This window comes from Anastrepha obliqua, chromosome 5, assembly GCF_027943255.1.
Source record: "Anastrepha obliqua isolate idAnaObli1 chromosome 5, idAnaObli1_1.0, whole genome shotgun sequence".
In the NCBI taxonomy this organism is placed as follows: Eukaryota; Metazoa; Arthropoda; class Insecta; order Diptera; family Tephritidae; genus Anastrepha; species Anastrepha obliqua.
Window position 1 is genome coordinate 70,630,931 of NC_072896.1, and position 22,069 is coordinate 70,652,999.

The 22,069-nt window shown below is 35.0% G+C and overlaps 1 protein-coding gene across 3 annotated transcripts in view; it reads right to left on the reverse strand.

The window, feature by feature from the left end:
• Positions 1–22,069, reverse strand: part of LOC129246828 (piezo-type mechanosensitive ion channel component) — a 156,956-nt gene that overhangs the window by 86,238 nt on the left and 48,649 nt on the right. The gene's annotated exons all lie outside the window — the stretch shown is intronic.

Sequence of the window (22,069 nt, forward strand, 5' to 3'; positions counted from 1 at the left end):
CATCATGACTGTGACTTAAAAGGACTTGAAATTCAACAGTGAGTAAAAAACTGTGAAGATTGAGAATTTACTCGCAATAAACATAAATACATAAAGGCGTGGTGAGAACTGAGGAATGTGGAGCACTGTTGAATGGCGGCGCCAGTGATGAACGGAAGAATGCAGAATGCACACAAATATTCTTAGAGGAAGGTAACTTCCCGACTGGGAATCTGATATCGTGGTAAGCGATGACGATTCGAAACTGGGCACTGGAACAAGATGTTTAGTATCCTACCAGCGATCTCATTAAGAGAGGTCGAAAAAACTGACCATCAGGCAAAGCAAGGTCCATCCACTTGAAGCGTCCGCTCATTTACTTAGCTTATAGTCCGGCAACGATCAACTCCATAAGCTGATATCGACTAATTTAATATATCCTTAAAGATTTCCAAGATCCCGACAATATCAACCTCTACTGAGTATTCGGTCACGGGAGGTCGTGGTGTTCTGGGAAATGACGAAGTTGGCAAGTGCAGCTACTAACAGAAGATTAACTAATCTGGTTCGAAGCCTGCTTAACAATTTCTGTGGTAGCAATAGAGTTGAGGAGAAGACCCGTCGATTCAGGATTCTAGTGCATCCCTTCTTCGTGAACCAAAACAGTTAAAGCGAAGTCTCCCTGGAAGTTCTAATTAGATTCGCCAAATCATTAGTGTGGGGTCAGGGCAAGTGGGTATGAGGATGAGAATATCTTTTATGTTTACCGAAATCGGATATTAGAATAACATATAATGAGTTGCCTTTATGCTAAAATATGTGTAGTAGTAGGAGCAGCTTAATAAAAATTATTCTTCACAGGTATTAGAGAAATTGTCACAATCTGACAACAAACACTTTTGCGCAGTTTAGCTGCTTAATGAAGGTGATGTATTCCCATGTTTATGGTGACATAAAATCTATCAACGCTAAAGCAATAAAAATTCATCACAACTATAAATTGAATCGATTTGCATTTGAATTATTTAAAAGTTGTTGCGAGAGCTCAGACTGCCCGTTCCCAGTCCATTCAAACTGTGGGACACGTACAGCAAATTTTGTCTCAACACACTCGTATTCTCTTGATTTTCGCTCGGCGCGAGCAATGCATCAAATTATTAGCTAAAAGCTGAGTGTTTATTGATGAGAAGAGAAATGTAAAAATTCCAAAATCGAAAGATTAATGTAGCGGGTGCATTTATTCCACATGCGCAGTAGTGGCTAAGTAAAAAGATCGGCTGGAATATTTAGAAAGTTTTTGCAGCTTTGCGTACAGTTGCTTATTAAAAAGCTGTTCTGTTTTATATTTATGATCACCTTTACGCCTAAAAAGTTTGATGAGTCGATTTTTGGAGATATGTTATTGTCAATAATCTATAGCAGAACTTAACCAGGATCAAGTTTGTGGAAAAATGTAATCTCCATTAGATATTTTTTAAAGAAAAGTAAAAAATACTATTTAAATAGAATGTTTGAGACCTCAAGTGCTCTATGAAAACCTTTTCGGAAAATTTCAGTGGTGATTACTGAAGATGCAAAAGCCGCCAATACAAGTATTTACACGTAATTAGCGCAATTACCCGCATACCTCGAACTCTTAAATTAACCCAGTAAGAAAAAGGGCTTTATAACATAGCGGTCATCGTATGTTCGAAAATCTTTTATGTGGAAGAAAGTGCTCAACATTGTAAACAAAAAAAAAATTACTTCACGTTTACACTTTTTTGAACTAAATTTGAATGGACTATAAATCTGCATACCTCGAAGTGTTATAAAGACTCTGATTAAAATGTTGAACATTTCTGTAATTTGTTAATTTTTAAAAAGTTTGGAGGTTTGATCTATAAGGTTTTTGTTATAAATTTTTATAAAAGAATAACGAACAAAATGTAGCGTGAAAAAATTGGAAATATTGTAAACATAAAGTGGCTTAATTATATGAGCACAAGTGCATATACCAAATCGGTTTCTGAAACAGTTTTTTTTTTAATAATTATATTGTGGAAATGAAAAAGTATCTCAAAAAATATTTCCTAACAACATTTTTAAAGTTTACACTCTTTATATTACATATTTCATGCATAAATCCGATCATCGCACTTTCTGGCTGACCACCACTGTAGCCATGGTAGCAAATTGAATTTTAAAGATGAGTACAAGGTTCAAGGATAATCGCTACACAAATACACGAACAAATAACTTACAATGACCTACAAAGCAACAGCAGTGCTCAAAACAAAAATAAAAACAAAGTAGTAATCCTAAAAATGCACGTGGCATTTCACCCACTCGCAACGTTGGGAAAAAGTATCCATGTTAAACATTTTTTATTTGTAAATTTTCTGCATTACTACATGGCCATGTCAGAGTGTGGTGGACTTAAGCTCATATATTTACCTGACTAGCCTTTTTTGCATATCTATGTATCTAGTACGACAAGCATATGTATGTCCATACGTGCAAGTACTTTACATGAAGATAAGTGAATATTTGGGCAATAAATTATTTCATTTACAGTAAGCTTTTGGCATTTCTACCGTCTACTATTTTTTTGTTAAGCGCAATTACTCGTATGAAAATGCACGCTTTTAATTTAATAAAATGCCAAATGAATAGCTTTTAGCAAACGAAGTTCCCAGAAATGAGTATTAAGTGGAAATAGCAATGAAAGTGAAAAATGTGTGACAAACACTTTGTGGCACTGTCGCTCCTTTTTTCCAGGCGCACTCCCACATAATTAATTCAGAGTAGTAGCTCCACACTTTTTTTGCTAGAATCAGAGTGGCGTAAATTTGATGCTTAAGTGTTGTTGCTTACAATAAAAACAACAACACGTAATTGTGATGCGTAGTAATAGCATTTTACACGCTTATCAAATCAGCAAATTGAAGTACGAATGGCAATATGTGAGGCAGTCAAGGCGTTGCTGGAACTAATGGAAGTGCAAATGAGACAGAAAGGAGAGAGAGAAGGAAGGAAGGAAGAAGGAAAGAATGGTAGGAAGCATATTAGCTCACAGGATAGGCTGAATGTTTTAGCCAGAAGCGAGTGTTTATGACACTTTCAATGATGATTGCTATTTGAGGAGGTCGACATAATAATGTGTGGCAAAAAATAATATAAGGCCTATTAGAGGGGTCACCATAAAGTTTACACGCTGTTAACGTGATGACAAATTAAGGGAAAAAGTACATGGGGCCAAGTAAAAAAGCTAAAAGCAAAATGAAAATTTGTACATAATATGTGTATGTAAGTAGGTAAGTGTATGTGTATGGGTATGTGTTAAATGCCCAAAACGTGCAGAATTAGCGAAGTCAAGCTGGTCGGTTGACATCATTTTGCTCATTCTTCTTTTTGTGCCCTAAGTACACGCAGTGAATAGAAACATATAAACTCGCAAATAAATACGTGAGTACATATGTTTGTGTAGAACGAAAACTATACGTTTGGATACCTGTGTGATTCACTATGACAGTTGCTCGTTTATTTATCAACGCCTTTTCGCGACTACGACTTTGACGTGTTTATTTCGCAAAAAATTACACTTTAAAATGTAATAGTCGAAAATAATTTTTTCTTTTATTGTTTGAATTATGTGCTCAGTGGCAATCGGAAGTGCAGCGCAATGGAAGTGCTTGGTCATGGCGTATGAGTAATACGAAATGCATTTCAATGCCAACGACCGCGAAATTATCAAATCAAAGAAATTAAAATTAAAGAATGTATAAATAAAATAAAACTAAATAAATAACATACAATTTATTAATAATAATTTTAAACTAAATGAAAAAATACATCAAAATGAAAAAAATAAAAACAAAATAGAATTAGAAAAATTAAATTAACTAGAATAAAACCAAGTAGAAGATAAAACAAGATGGTATTCAATGAAAAAAAGAAAAAATAAAAAAAGAAGAATAAATTTAAAAACATAAAAAACATTACTTTAAATAGGAAATCAAAAAAAAAAATATTCTGAAATGAAAATAGTAGAATGAAATAGTGAAATATATAATAAAAAGGACCGATAGACTTTGCTGCAAGTTGCCTACATCTTTACATATAAAAGAAAGTCATGTTAGTTACACTATTTATAACTCGAGAACGGCTGAACCGATTTGACTGAAAATTGGTGGAGAGATAGTTTAGAACCAGGAGACGGACATAGGATACTTCTTATCCCATTTGAACGCGTTTCCGTTAAGTCACTATAAAATGTGGAATAACAAAAACGCATCTGATATGGAATAACAAAACGCAAACAAACGCATAATTTTGTCTATGGTTAAGTAGAAAATGAGATAATATAAATTTTGTCAGAAATATATAATCACAGTAATTTGTATTCTCTTTGAATCATCATTATCAATGCCGCGACCAAGACGATCGAATCTTTCCCGACCAAGCCGTAATGTAAAAAGGATACGAAACATTGCGAATGAAACGGCTGAAGAAGCGCAAGGCATTGCCCGTGAAACGGCTGGGTTGGTAATGCGAAATCGTCGAGCGAATAACAGAGATCAACAAGTAGATCATTTTCGACACACAAGAAGAGAATTATCATGATTTAAATCGAGCAGCGTTTCGATATGATTGCAACACTGATTACTGCTTGCATCCTAGCGTTTGCATTGGGCCAATGAACGTTGTTTGCGAGTATTGTGGCGCATTGAAGTTTTCCGGAGAAACGCCCGGATTGTGCTGCCTTAGTGGAAGAGTGAAATTGCCATTATTGACTTTTTTGGAGGCGCAATGATTTTACTGTCTGGCGACTTCCGCCAAACACTGCCAGTAATTCCAAGATCAACGGCTGCTGACGAAATAAACGCTTGCCTCAAATCATCGAATCTATGGCGCTATGTGAAGAAACTTCAGCTGACAACAAACATGAGAGTTGCATTACTTAATGACACATCTACTGAAGATTTCTCTGAGCAATTACTGACTATCGGTAATGGTCGAGTACCTGTCGACGAATCGAGCGGATTGATTTCATTTCCTCAGAATGTGTGTAACTTTGTCTCATCGAAAGACGAACTTATCAATAAAGGGCTCCCAAACATCATTAATAATTACAAAAATAATTAATGGTTGAGTGAGCGAGCAATTTTAGCAGCTAAGAATAAAGATGTAGATGACCTAAACTGCATAATTCAAAATGATATCATTGGAACAATGCATTCATTCAAATCCATTGACTGTGTAACAAAAGAAGATGAATCCACCAATATCCAATTGAATTTTTAAACTCCTTGGATGTGCCTGGCTTACCAACGCACAATTTGCGCCTAAAAGTTGGCTCCGTAGTAATAATGCTTCGAAACATAAGCCCACCAAAACTTTGCAACGGTACGCGTTTGGTGGTAAATAAATTGATGAACAATGTGATTTATGCGACGATACTCAAAGGAAAATTCGAAGGTGAAGAAGTTCTCATTCCGAGGATCCCGATGATCCCAACCGATCTTCCGTTTGAGTTTAAAATACTTCAATTTCTGATCCGTCTTGCATTCGCCATGACCATTAACAAATCACAAGGCCAATCCTTGAAAGTTTGTGGTCTGAATCTAGAAAATCAATGTTTCTTACATGGTCAACTATATGTGGCATGTTCACGAGTCGGTAAACCATCTGCGTTGTTTGTTCTTGCACCTGATAATAAAACAAAAACTGTCGTATATCAAAAGGTGCTTAACTGAAGAGTGCAATCTATTAAAGCTTCATTGAAATACTTGATAAATAAAAAAATTAACTTAATAAAATCAAAAATCTGCTTTTTTATTGCCTCTAGGGCGGAACAAAGTTCGCCGGGTTAGCTAGTTACATACAATATATATAATAGGCACGTAGACCCGTTTTGGGTGTTTGGCTGAGTCCCTCCACCTATTTGTGGTGTGCGTCTTGATGTTGTTCCACAAATCATAATGTCCAATGAGGTTCATTTCTTATTGAATGGGACGGTAAACAAGCGAAATTGCCGTATTTACCCCACTGAAAATCCTCACGAAATTCAAGAGGTACCTCTTTACGACGAAAAAGTCACTGTTTGGTGCGGCGTTAGTGCGAAAACTATTATTGGGCCGTTTTTCTTCGAAAATGAAGATGGTCAAGCTGTTACCGTCAATCAGGAGCGTTATCGCGATATGATAACCACTTTTGTGATGCCAATTATTCGTCGAAAGCGTATGAGGCAGTTCTGGTTTCAACAAGACGGCGCTCCACCACACACAGCGCGCACCACAATCGATTTTTTGAAGAAATTGTTTCCTCGTCGTTTGATGTCGAAAAATGGCGAATTTGACTGGCCACCGAGTTCGCCCGTTTTAACGCCACCTGACTTCTTCTTGTGAGGATATTTTAAATCAAAGGTTTATATTAATAAGCCAAAGACCATAGAAGAGCTCAAGAACAACATCCCCGAGGAAATAGCCGCTATTCCAGCCGAAATGTTAGCTAAAACTATGGAAAATGCTACAAAACGGGCACAATACGCCGTACAGGCTCAAGGTGGCCATTTGAGAGATATCATATTCAAAAACTGATGTCAACAAATCTACTTGAACCAAATAAAATGATTATTATCGTCAACATCAAAAAAATTGTATTTTATTTGATTTCAAAAAAAAAAAAAACACATGGGTCCGTCGAATATGGGCAATCCTGTAGATTACAGATAACATAAAAAAAATCACGAAAGGTAAGAAATTATTACTTTATAAAAAATATACTTTATTTTACCTGCTTTTTTTCAGTTACATATACATATGCCAAAAGCAAATTAAAAACACAATAAACAACTGATTTCCCTCTTGTGTATTTGACTTTGAATTTTTCGTTCTGATCCGTCATAAACAGACAGTTTCCACGCTTTATGGGCGATAAAATAAATGTAACGGGACGTTAAATTTTGATGCACTAGGGAAATGCATGTACATGTACATATACATATGTGTACAGTGATGTGAAAAATAATAGGCACAATCGAATGCAAAATTTGGAATTGTTGGGAATTTTTTGCCTGTTTAGAAACTTGAATTGCTTTTTTGGATTGCAATTTTTATTGCTTATAAAATATAAACTCATTTTGAGTTTATGCCTGATTGGGATATTACAATATCATATACATTTATTTATTCATTATAATATAATATTAAAATGGTCCCCATACCAATATGTTGCCAGCATCATTAAATGAGTTAATTGTTAATTCATCAAATCAACGATAATTCTTGCAACAAAATACTAGTGTGAAGGGTATAAATTCAGACTATTGCGAGGGTGATTAAATGTTTCGTAGGGCAATCATTAGCAGTCAAGATGACCCTAGTGAAAGGGCGCATGATCGTGCCTGATCATTATTTTTAACGATATCGTTCTTTTTGTTTTTCTAAAAGTATAGCGTGTTATTATTCTTCTGTAATACCTACATACATCTTTTTTTTACAGACCACTAATAAGATTGTTTCTGAATCCCAAAAAACAAAAACAGCCGATGGCTTTCTAACAAATTTGTATACTTTTATTTTTGCTATGCGGTTTAACAACCTTTTCTGCGCCTCTGCGCACAGGTATTCATAGAGATGAACCTGAGCTTTGGCTCAAGTAACCCAGCTCAGTCGAAAGCCTCTCAGTCGAAAGCCTCTTACACCTCGTGCGTTTTTAAAGGTGGTTTTAAAATTAATAGAAAAGATGTTTAAAGTATTTATTAATCAATAATACGTATATTTTCCTTCATTATTTACAATGCCTTCCCAACGTTTAGGCAAAATTTTAATGCCCTGCTCAAGAAATTTTTTGTGATTGGAGCCAAAATACGCATCGATATTCCTTTTTATAGCTTCTTTTGAGGAGTAGTTCTTGTTACTTATACACACGAAAAAGGTGATAATAACAAGGTTCAATATCCGGAGAGTATGGTGGATGCGGCATTAGCTCTCATCCGAGCTCGTTCAGTTTGCCTAATGTTTGCCTAATGTTTGCCTTGCGGTATGAGGTCTTGCGTTGCCGTGGTGAAACAAAACTTTGCGTCTATTCACTAAAGACGGTCGATTTTTGTTAAGTGCCTCATTCAGGTTTGATAGCTGATGGGAATAATATTCAGCAGTTATCGTCTGGTTTGGCTTCAGAAGTTCATAATAAACAATACCGGTCATATCCCACCAAATAGACAAGATAATCTTCTTGGGGTGAAGGCCATCTCTAGGGGTCGGTTCTGGTGTTTCATCTTTATCTAACCATTGGTGTTTGTGAACAAAATTATTGTAAAGGAACCATTTTTCATCACCAGTAACGATACGGTTCAAAAAACTTTCATTTTCAAGCCGTTGCAGCAGCTGAGAACACACATTCACTCTCTGCTGAAGGTTGGCGACGGAAAGTCCATGCGGAACCCATTTTCCCAGCTTTGAAACCTTTCCCAACTGAACCAGGTGCCTGTGAATTTAACCTCTGAGCTATCATATCGACTGTCAAATTTGGCTCAGCTTCCACGAGTTCGAGCAAGATGTCGGAGTTAAAGACTTCTGGATGACCAGCGCGACGACCACTTTTGTGCAGTCCCTACACTCACGGCATCCTCTCCGTGAACAGTGTTTATTTCTGTAGCAGCAGTTGTAGCATTTTTACCACTTTTATAAAAAAATACAAAATATGCCTCTTATACGCGTTCGGCGATTCTATTTTATTTTTTAACAACACGTGCTTCTATCCGCGATTAAAATCACTTGTTGAATGCACAATATGTCAAAGAAAATATAAATGGTTCCGTTATATTCCGCGAATAATTTTTTGTATGCAAAAATCGTACAAAAGTGAAATTAAGGTTAAATATGGACTGACCTGATATAATATATTACTTCTATTGTTATGTAAGCTTTTATATGAGAGAACATTCGATGAATTGCTTCTGAAGTGGTGTGAACATGCGGGAGCCAATTAGCTCTAAATATTCTTGTATCAAGTCATATGATTCAGGTAAGATGTCCACGGAGAATGGCCAAAATAGTCGTCTGGATAAATTTGTATACTTGACGATGTGTCAAGGTTAATGAGCCGATTTAAAGCTCGCTATTTATAGCTATGCTGAGCCGTTAAATTGTGCTAAGTAAAGAAATTGTATTGTCCATCCCCCAAAATCTTTTGAGGGGTCACATTACGCTTAAAAACATCTTTGTTTTTTGCTTTTGATGAAACGAAAGCGTTATAACGTTCCAAACTAGGACCAATGTGCAAAGGCAGATCAGGCGGGCCTTTACAAAAAATTTGTTTTGTTTATGACAACAATACAGTATTGATAGTAACAGCAAGGCGGTGGTTCCCGAATCCGCTCAGGTAGGTCCCAAATTTCGAGGAATCGAGGAAAATTCAAGGAAATCTGGTAGTTGGACTGGCTTATGAGTACTTATTAAAACTATTTGTTGATATGAGCTTCATATATACCAAACTTTGATAAAACGAAAAACTGAAGATAACTACATTTTTGCCGATTCTCCTGGAACCCCTTATTTTTGCGAAATTTTCCATAAAAAAAGTTTGTATCGACATAATGAAGAAGTTTTGATTGTTAATTTCCGTTAGCAAAAGCGTCTATATAATGTCAAAAAGAGCTATGCAGTAAAGCGCAAGATGACTTGCCTACGCGAAAAAACTGCAATTAACAGGGGCAGGTTTTCCAGCACTTTCAAATTTTCTATTTTTTTTTTGTTTTTGCTTTAAAAACATATTTACAATCTAAAGAATATCTTTACAATGTTTTAAGCTTAATGGAAAGTCAAAAAGGCCCTATAAGGTCAGGGAAGTGATGAGCGTCGAATGAAAGATGAGTATGAAAGAATAGCGTTTTCCTCGAAATACGTTTTTTCCGCGCTGTCGAATATAATATTATATAATAATAGAAATCAAGATATCAACTTAAAATTTTGCCGGGATATTCTTTAACATATTGCATGTACCTCAAATTTTATGTCAATTATAACTAAAAATATTGTTTTCATCAATTTGTTTATACAAAAATGTAATTTTTTTTCTTTTTCACTTAAAGTTTTCATTTTTTTCATTAAAAATAGTTAAATGCAAAGAATAACTTATTTTAATCAACAATTTTTGTCTGGTTGATTTCAGTATATTACAAGAGGCTGTACATTCCTCGGCGCAAATAAAAGGATCCAAGTTTGAGCAGCTGAAGCGCCGCCATTTTTTTATGTTTGGATATTCATTTATGCATGAATATTAATATATAATTGATTTTAATACAATAAATACTCAGTTTTTCGCAAAACATGATTGAAAAATTCGTTGCCTGGAGAAGCTGACCCCTATTTCTCGAGGCGAAGCATTCTATATTCCAATATATATTTTAGGATTTGACATCTGTGTGAAAACATTGTATTTGCATTTTTATTGTTTGATTTGGGGAAAAAGTTAAAAAAATAAAAACTTGACTACACACTTCACATATAACGAGTTTTACCAAACATTTTGCACAACTAATAGTATCGAGGTTTTGGTATTCAATAAATATAACGAGACTGTAGATATAGCGCAGAATTTCTTCAACTTCGTTTCACTGTAGTTAAATCGTAGCTCTGAAATAGCCAACTTTGATAATCTCACACAACCGAACGCAGACCTGAATCGAATAACGACGCTATAAGAAATATGCAAAGGGCTTCCTTTTTAGTGAGCAACTTAAAAAAACAATACTTGTTCTTATTAATCTTCACATAACTGTATATTGTAAATATATATTGCATGTTCTAAACACTAGTAAATCACTGGTATGTAAATCTAAAGTGAGAAAAAATCAAAACCTATTTACATGAGCAGCGTAAAATACAACAGAATACAAAGTGAGTTGACTAGCCTATTTACATATTCACAGAAAAAGAGGAAGGGAGGGCGACAATTTTCAGCTGTTGCATGAAACGGCCTTTGCCAAGCGCAAATATGTTGTCGACTGCGGCTTTAGAACAGAAAAGATTTTAAAATTTGAAATTTGCTTACAATCGCACAGACATATTTAGTACATACATACTTATAAAATACCTATTCATATAGCTTCCATAGCAAGATTGGAGAATTAAAGGTTTATTTGAATTTCGAAAACATATTTTCTTGATATGTTCCTCATAAATATTTATATTTGTAAATTATTATTTATGCAATGCAAGTGTGAGATACCCATGCCACATGCAATCAACGGTGGCAACATCTGCCGCAACCCGCTTTTAATAATAAATAATCAAAATTGAAGAAAGAATAACAGATACTTTTGCCCATTTTTGGCAACAGCGCTGGTTCTTCACAACCACGCGCTAGAAAGCTACATAGAAGTCAAGTCAAATGGGCTAGCGTCATGTTTTCAATCAAGGGGGCGCACGTATTTATATCTACAGATACTTAACTTCCACGGAGGAAAGAATTTTAGAAAAAAGTTTTCAACACAAACAACGAGTCGAAATCAAATCACAGTTTTTTTAATTTTTCTGTGACTATTGGATTTAATGTGTTTTGATTAAAACAAAAAAATGTTTTCTTTGTCTTATTATTCATTTATTTTTCTTAGAACACATTTTTTTTTATTTGTTCTGCGCCTGAAAATGTATACAGGGTTTGATTGAAAAGTAATAAGCCTTCCTGCGCGGAGCGTCTGCCAAGCGATCAACCGAATCGGCTGGTGGGGGAAAATGATCGTTGGACTTTCCCTTCCACTAGAAACCGGTCCCAGTTCGCTGGCAACAGCGGTGCAGTCAACATTGTCGAACAGTGGCGAAAATGCAGCGATCGTTGGAGCAACGTTACTCGATCAAATTTTGCGTAAAGCTAAACAGTTTGTACCTCCAGGAAGGACTGTAAACGCGGCATTTTACAAAGAAGTGCTCCTTCGGCTGAAAAACCGCGTGGCTCGGGTTCGGCCCGACCTCGTCAACAATTGGACCCCTCATCACGACAATGCGCCGGCGCACACTGCCTTCCTCTGCACCTCTGCATTGGCCAAGATGGGGGTTCCGGTGCTTCCCCACCCTCCCTACAGCCCAGATCTGTCCCCTCCGTGTTCCCGCGCCTGAAAAGAAAGCTGAAGGGGAGGCGTTTCGACTCCATCGAGGCGATCCAAAAAACTGTGACAGCCGAATTGAACGCGATTCCGGCGGATGAGTTTAAAAAATGTTTCCTGCAGTGGGAGGACCGCTACCAGCGGTGTATTGACGCTCAAGCATCCTATTTTGAAGAATGCAGCAGACTTGCCGATTCGCTTGGAATTTCGCCAGAAGATCCTGCAAATGGTGGAAGAAGACCAAAACATGTTAAACTGCCTTTTCATGTCTGATGAGACCCATTTCGATTTAAACGGCAATGTGAACAAACAAAATTGTCGAATATGGAGTACTTCTAACCCACAGATACTCCACGAGACGGAATTGCATCCTCTTCGCGTGACAGTGTGGTGTGCGGTTTCTTCACGCTGTATTGTCGGGCCTTATTTTTTTGAAGAAAATGGTCACACCGTTACGGTTACTGGAGGCCGTTGTTTGAAAATGCTGAAAGAATTTTTCTATCCAGAACTACGCCGAAAGAGAATTCCTTTCAACTCTGTGTGGTTTCAACAAGATGGGGCAACGTCTCACATAGCCCAGACTGTTATGACAGAGTTGCGACGAAAATTTCCCAATAAACTGATTTCAAGAAACTCCGAATTTCGTTGGCCCCCCCAAGTCGCCTGACCTTACTGCACCTGACTTTTTCTTGTGGGGTTTATGTAAACAAGAAGTTTATAAAACAAAGCCAACAAATTTGGATGAACTAAAACAATCCATTCGGGCAACAATTGCGGCTATTCCTGTCGCAACTCTCAAAGCAGCAATGAACAACTTTTTACTAAGATGCCGCACTTGTGTCAACGAGCATGGGGGGCATTTAAATTCAATTATTTTTAAAACTAGTTAAGCTACATTTAATAAAATTTAATGACCTTCAACTTGAAAAAAAAATAAATGAATTCCATACACTAAAAAAAAAGTTATTTGAGTTTCTTAATGTAGCAAAATTCATCAGCCACCCTGTATTAAAAAATTGTGTTGACTCCAGGGCTTACTGTAAAGCCAGCCGCAGAAGTCATTAGAATGACGTATTTTATTTATTGCCAAATCGAGTCCCAAGCACTAGATACACTACGCTGTAAAAATGTGTGGTTGCTTGTACAAATTCATTTGTTTCGTTGATTATTTATTTTTCTATAATTAGTCTATAATATCGAAAACTATCGCTAGTTTATCAATGGTACACCAATAGTAGTTAGATATATTAGTTTCATACTAAACTTTCTTCCTTTTAAAAATGCCTAACAATTTTTTGTGAAATAATTAAATGAGACCTCCTATAATTGAAAACAATCACTTTATACAAATATCTTAACTAGAACCCAGCATGTGAATAGTTGATGGCGCCACTGTGCCTTCGTGTTCGCTAGATATCTATTATATCTATTATATCTAGGTAAGTATCTACAAGTACGAGTACATACATATTTAAAACTGTATTTGTTTGCGAATGCATTGCATGACGACCTTTGTGATGATGATTTCATTTCGTGAGAATGCCACGTATTTAATTTATGAGAAAAATTCATAGTCGATGTTGTAATAATTTTCATACTTCACAAGCATAAGTACTTAGGGCGCGGTGGCATGGCAGGTTAGGGCTTTATACATATTTTCCGATAAAACCAGATGAACGAGTTGAAGCGGCTGTCTTGGGGATTACAAGCCCGTAAACTAAACTATAGATTATTAAAACGATAATTTACAAGAAGAATATTGCCAATTTTTTAAAATAAGATTAATTTGGTTTTTAAACTTATAGTGGAGTAATTATCATGAAAAATCCAACTTAAAAATACTTAAATATTGGATATATAAATATAAGATAAATACTTAAAAATACTCATTTATGGAGAATTTATAGAAATAAATATATCATATTCACAGATAAAAAAAGAAAAATATAAACTGCATAAAAATATAAACGCTTAAAGAGAGTAATGTTTTCGCGTTGACTTTAATTTATTGCAACTTCAAATTGTTGCTCGTAGCTTCACCTGGAAAGTGTTTCTCATTGAGCATGAACATCGGATATAATAAATTTGTTTTTTAGTTTTTATGTCAAGACAAATAATGAAGAAAACATACACTGTTTATTGTTGGTTTAGTTTGTTTAAGCACTCTATACAGATATCAAATCTTCAAATATTGCCGTAATATAGTACCTCTTCAAGCGGACTCTTTTGTTAGTAGCGGTTTTGACGATGGCGATAGGTCTGTAGAGAATGAGCTTCCACTTTCAGCAGTTGCTCAGTTTTCCAACGTTACTAATCTAGTTTAGGAACAAGTCCCAGTTGAAAGTATCAATCCCGATTGAACTAGAAAATGAGACTGATGACAAGTTGACTTCTATAAGAGGCTTTTTTGCTATAAGAAAACAAAAAGTTTTTCCTTCATACCACAGTGACCTCAAAGACGTTGAGTTGTTTACTGATCTTCGAATACACTTTCAAGATATTGAAATTAGAGGAAAAACTCAGTAAATTCAAACTTCTGACTTCTTTTTCAATACATAATTTTTGAACACATTGGAAATAAAATTTATTAAATATCCGTCATTTATTCCATTATTACTAATTTTTTACTCTTTTCTCATAAGTGAACATCTCACACAAGTTGACAAATATGTCAGTTCTTTTGGTGTCCGTGTAAGAGGGAGTACTCTGTATAATGCTGTAATGCCTCGATAAATGTTTGGAGGTTTTGGATTAAAGCTTTGTCGGGCAGACTGGCAACAAATAATTATGACAACAGTTAAAACAAGACTCTCAATGTGCACTCATTGCACTACTTGTACGTTTCCTAAATTTCTTCGTTATATCCATGGAGCATTTTTATACAAACAATTTCGTAACAATGAGTTTTTTCAGGGGACTAACCAAAAATTCTGTTACATTAAGTTTTTGGTTTGATCGAGGCTATCAAAACATTCTTTACAATTGAAATCGGAAATCGGCAAAAAATAAATATTTTTGGAAGCCTAGTGTTACAAACAACCACCACGCGCTTTGATAAATCGGACCAATGATACGATTTTTATAAATATCTTAATAACGATAGCTCAATTTCCTAAAAATCTATTTCTTCTTTTCTTATTTTATTTTAATGAATATGATCGACTGTGAATTAAATTGAGCTACATATTTACACAATTTCCCAAAAATATCTCCAGCCGGTATATTTTTCCTACAAACTTTCCGTTTAAAGTAAATATACTATAGTACAACACATTTCGAATAAGAATCAAATTGGACCATTTAAATGATGCCTAGCGGATAAATAATAGAAAACTTTTATTTCTTGGTATATCAGATACATATTTTATTTATTTATTGAAGTAAAAATTAGTCAAAACAAAAAAACAAATTGCCTTATAGACTAACACAGGTGTTTTAAGAACTCTTAATCCGTACGAAAAAATCTAACAAAACGTACAAAAAAATTTAAATTATTGCCGCGTACACTTCTGTTGCGTGTTTGGCCGAGCCCTTCCTCCTATTTGTGGTGTGCGTCTTGATGTTCTTCCACAAATGGAGGGACCTACAGTTCTAAGCCGACTCCTAACGGCAAATGGTTTTTATGAAGAGTTTTTCCATTTCAGAAACATAATTTGCCTTTGATTGCCAAGGGGCGGCCGCTATTAGAAACAACTTTTTCTCTCGTGTTGCTGTTTCATACACGGAGATTCAAACCTACAAAACATACTAAATCAAATTATTTATAGGTATAATTAAGAAGTTTATTGAAAGAGTCTTTAGACGAAGCAAAATCAACCCCAAAAATCAAGTATTGAATTCGATCAGAGTTCTCATGACGGCCGAATTTCTCGCATATGCAATTTTTATGAAGCCAATTTGGAAAAAATCTCTCGAAGCGCTCCAGATGGAGTATTAAGATAAATTCGTTCCAGAAGCGAGCGGCACTTTACAACACTTTTAATAATTTCAAACACGAAAGATAAAGACAAAATAGATCGCCGAGATTGCAGAGATATCAAATTGATAAGGAGGCATCTGGAATAGTATGAGGGTATGGTCATGAAAACGAAGGGAACGTAAAGCAAAGCCTATGATGACTCAATCCGACACAGATAAAGTCTCCAAGTGAAAGATAAATATTCCACCTTAGAACGAACAAATGATGTTAAGAATATAAAAATATATAAAGAATTTACAACTGTACTGCTGCATTTTAAAAACGCTAATACGAGTATAGCATAATATATTTTAAATATAAACCAAATCGGACCAGAAATACGATTTTTCGCAACATCTCAACCACAGCGCCGCCCTTTAGACCAGGTACTTCTTTCAATAACTTATATAATATTTTTAGGTCGATAAGATTCCTGCGTTCGAAAGGATTCTTGCATACTTTTGGCACCGGATCTTCGAACAGATATTTCATAATTGAAAACTTTTTGCCAATCGTGGGAAATACAGTATCCGCCAGTAACGGCGGCCGCATGCCCGAAATCATCTGTTAAATAGCTTGAGCCAATTTCATGGACATTAAAAACTTTTTTGTGTTTTATTTCCCTTACATACATACACACAACTGCACGAGCATACAGCTTTCACGTGGCACACATTTTGCGCCACCTCTTGACCGTTTCTTTTTTACTTTTTTGTTTAAAACAAATTCGGTTTCTAATTTCAGCATTCAACCGGGTTATCAAAGAGCTCGCACACAAACCTACAAATTATTCAACACATTTTTTTGAATGACTTTAATGGACTAAGCCAAGCAGACCACTAGTCAGCTAGCAAACCAGTCTAATCAACCAAAAAGACACACAAGTAAATGTTACCGCAAAATGCGTAGTTCATCGAAAGAGATGGAACAATCTTATATTTTTCTCACTAATGAATAGAAGTGAATACATTTGAAGGTATATACCAGCTGTATGTAGAAGCTGTTTGCTTTGGATTAATTCTTTGCTTATATACATACATTGAGTTTTTCACATACATACGTACATAGGTATTCATTTACATATGCCGGTAAACCAGTCATTTACGCAGCGAAGGCGAAGTAAAAAAATATTTATTATTTTTTCAGTAGTTGGTGTTGGTCATCGTTAACAAGCGTCGCATAGGAGCGATCTCGGTTTGCGTTTGATGGCGTTAGAAAAAAAAAAGATTTTGTATGAAAAAACTTCTGAAAAAATGTATTCGTAATGTTTGCGCGCATCAAAGATAGGGAGTTTTACCGCGATGAACTCGAAAACGCTAGCCAAGTGGTTGAAAATTCGAATAAAGTTTACGATCCTGGTACTGTAACAACCAATCACTCATGTGCAATTTTGGTTTCGCCAGACAGATTCTGGTAATTTTGATAACAACGATGCACTATTATCCAGAAGGCAAAAAGTTTCGATAAAATAATGGAAATCATCGGGTTCGGCCATCAAGTCAGCACATTTATGATTGCCCACAATCTAAAATTTGCAAAAAAAAAGTTTGGAACTATTTTATACCTAAAAGAAATTCGACGTATCGCTGCCACACAATGTAACAAACAAAAAACCTCATGGACCGAATGCTCGTTTGCGAATCACAATAAATTCTACCCATTTCTGAAGCCTATGCTGATTGATGATGAAAACTGGGTCTTTCACTATAATGTTAAATCGATGGTCATGGTCGAGCCGCGATGAAATGATGCAATCATTGGTCAAGTCAGGACTGATGGCCAAGAAGGCATTGCAGTTCAGTTGGATTGACTGTAAATCATTTATTAGGTGCTACTACCTTACGGCCAAAATCTTAATTCGAATATGCGCTGCCTACAATTGGACCGTCTGAAGGAAGTAATCACCCCAGATACAGACAGCTTTGTCCGGTTGTCCATCGGAACAACACCAGCCCACATACATCAGAACGCACAGGCACAAAATTGATATTTTTTTGTGATATGGGACTGGATGACGATGTACTTTTGTGTACTGAACTTGATTTCAGAGTCCTAAAGTTTTCATCCCATCATGGTTTTTAGAAAATCGGGGGCAAAAAACAGCATAAAAACATATTTTTCACTTCTACTATTCTCAAAAACTTGACGCGCTAGAGACCTATGCTCAAATTGAGGAATGAATTTTTCAAAAAATTTTCATTCTCAAAACAATGACGTGATACTTTGGACAGAAAAATTTTGTTCGGGCACAAAACTACTTCGCAAACGGGTCTTATCAGTCTCACTTGGGAGAAGTTCAGCGAGGTTCTTATCCACTGCAACTATGAGCTTACCACTTGTCGCTCTCTATGGGGAATGATGTTGCTGTTGTAAAATTCGCCTTAAAAAAGGATTATAAAATTCGATTGTCTCGGTTTTTTCGTCAATAGAGACGTGGGTTCTGAGAGACATGATGGAATTTCCTTTAAAATATCAATAGGTTATCATGATATGCATTTTTGACCTAAATCGGATCATTCTAGCTATAAATGAATTCTTCGGTGTCATGCGAAAATAGTGTAAATACATATCTATATATTAATACGGAGAGCAAAATTTTGTCGCACCATTTTTTAGTATATTATTTATAGTCAGAGAAAAAAGATTAACCATATACCAATGGATAGCATATGTGGAGACGGCTTGCACAATGTATTAAAATAGATACATAAGTAGTATGATATATCATGCTATAATATGTATCATGATATTATACATATATATGTATCATGACATAAAAGTTGATGAAACAACTGGAAACTTATATGTTATGAATCTAACAAAAGATATTCATTATGCACCTGCTTTGCATACAGATACGGTCCTTGATAAAGATGTCACAATAATCGAAGTCCAACAAATAATTAAAAATGCTAAAAGAAACAAAGCACCTGGAGAAGACAGAATACCTTATGAGCTACTAAAGGCTGCCTCAACAGAATTTATCATGGAGCTAACGAAAGTATACAACCTCATCTTCGAGACCAGAAGAATCGACGAAGCATTATTTAAAACAATAGTTTTCCCAACCTTTAAAAGAGGAAATGCAAATATAGCAAGTAACTATCGGGGACTATCCTTTATGAACTGTATCGCAAAAGTTTTAATGGGACTGATTAATGAAAGACTTAAAAACTGGATAGAAAACATTAACATGCTCACTGAATTTCAAGCCGGCTTTAGAAAAAACTAATCAACGATGGACAACATATACAATCTTGCATCTATAGTACATTTAAAGTTCACCGAAAACAAAAAAGTTTATGTATACCTTGTGGATTTCAAAGCAGCTTTTGACAGGGTACCCAGGAGGTCATTAATTTACAAACTTCAGCAGATGGGATTATCCAACAAAATAACAAATCTGATTGAAAATATATATTCGAATACGAGAACAGCAGTTTGGATAGGAAGGGAAGTATCAGATTACTTTGAAACCGGTACAGGGATGAAACATGGTTATCCGTTATCACATTTGCTCTTCACATTATACCTGAATGATCTACATGACTGTTTGAAAGGTGGTCTACTGATTGATGGGATAAATGTACGCCTTCTTCTATATGCTGATGATATTATTCTCTTAGCTGATAATCTTAATGTCATGCAATCTATGATTAAAAAACTAGAAATATATTGCGCTGTGTGGAACATGGACGTAAATTCAATGAAATCTGAGATGATAGTTTTTAGAAAAGGTGGTCAACTAGCCAAGGCAAAAAAATGGTGGTACAAAGGTGAGGAAATAAAAGTGGTAGCAGAATATAAATATCTTGGTGTCATTCTCACATCCAAAATGGCGTTTGCTAAACATGTGCAAGCCAGAAATAATTCAGCAAAAGCTACCATTAATAGTACATGGAAGAGTTTCTAACCTAAGCCATACATCTCATATAACGTTAAATGGAAGCTGTTTCAGGCTGTGTGCAGAGCCATACAGACATTAGCTGCTCAAATCTGGGGTTATACGCTGTTCGAAGAAGTAAATAAACTCCAGCGTTATTTTATTAAAAGAAGTTTCAAATTACCTGACTTCATCCCGAATTATGCAATAACGCTAGAAACTAACGTAGAAGATAGCTACTTATAATCGTTAGAACTACATATGAAATACATTTGGAAAACTATCTATAAATACAGCAGCAGTAGACTCTCGCACAATCTTACACAGTGCATATTACGAAAAAACGTGTAAACACTTTGACCACTCAAAAGGAGAATCATACTTTAGAGAAGAAAAACAATATTTAAAGCAAGATGTGGTTTGTTAAAAATGAATGAATGGAAACGCGGTAAAAATTTGCACACTATGCAACTCAAACGAAGAGGAGGACACGTATCACTTCTTAGGCAGGTGCCCTGTACTGAAGGAAATCAGACAAAGATACTTAAATGCAGAGAAGCTAAAGTAATATATACATATATACTAAACGGTCAAAATTGGACAACACTAACTGGTTTCATATACTCAGCCTCGCACTATAGAGATTTTCTTATAGCAGAATTCAATTATTAATTAATTTAAGAGCTATTGTCACAAACATGTTTGCTTATTTCTTTATTTCCTTTAATATATTAAATGAATTAATGTATGAATCAAATCAATTGTTAGCCATAATTTTTTATAAATTATATAAAGAATTACCTACTACTACTACTATTGTGAATCATTACTATTATAAATTTGATTCAGAAATTATAATGATCATGGATTAATTAATGATTGTTTTTTATTATGCTTTTTCAAACAAAATTAATTTTTTTTCGTAATACAAGAAATTAAATGTTTCATGAATAAAAAAAAATTATGATATTTGAAATACACAAATATAGGATCGCTTAATACCGGTAAAATGGGATATTTTTCACATTTAATTTTACTACATCTATTCACATATATCATGTAAAAAGTTTCAACATAAGCTATCCATTTATATGTTTCAACTTTTTTCTATGACTACAATAACTAAAAAAAGGTATGACTAAATGTTGCTCTCCGTATTTATATAACGTCGAATAATGACGAAATTTCGACGTATGGGCGATCTTAGTAAGTAAGGCGCTATTTGGAAACACCAAGTGAAGCCAAGTTGTTCTCCACCAGATCTTTCCAACGTAGAGGACTTCTTTCCCTCCGTTACCACCAAATTTTAATAACTACTTCCCCTTATAATACGTACACAAAGTGACATACATAAGTAGGATCCTGATCAAAATATGCTTGTCAATATTCTATAGTAGAATTTCAACGAGTACCGTCGCTTCCCGTTTTATGGGCCAATTCGGCAAGTTTTTTTTTTAAATAGATCAATTTAAGACTAAAATATTTGATGAAAAATTGGTCAGCAAATTTTAGTGGGGATTACAGATAGCAAAAAAGCCGTTGATGGATTGATAGATTTTATATCTCGAGTGCCCATAAGTAAAAACTTTCCGTATCGTCGATTAAAGTGAAAATCCTCGTAATTGACATTTGTACTAATTATTAGATTTGCTCAAACCTTATCCATTCATACATTAAAAATTGTTTTTTTAAATTAGCACGAATTGTTTTTGTTTTTTTTTTTTGGTTTATAAAAGAGAGAAACGTTTTGAAATAGGATGGCTCCATACTCGGCTGTAAAATTTGGGTCACCTTACATATGTGGTTTTGTATTTCAAGCGACGATTTGTGGACTCATTTGAAACGGAATAACATTTTTTATAAAATTAGGCCAGTAGCAACAAAATTGACTACCTCTCGGACGTTGTTTAATTAATTGACTGGCATATTTTTAATCTAACTATCTTTATTTACATCTTCGTCTTATCTTTTTTATGCCCGATTTTCTACAATATTTTTCCTCTTTATATAATTTTTTATTATTTTAATTTCTTAGCACACTCTTGATTTTTCTTAATTTGATTCTCTATTCATTATATCCAAAATATATGTATGTATGTACATAATTCGTTGGGTATGTATATACTTTATGCACATATTTATTTTATTTTGTTATTTC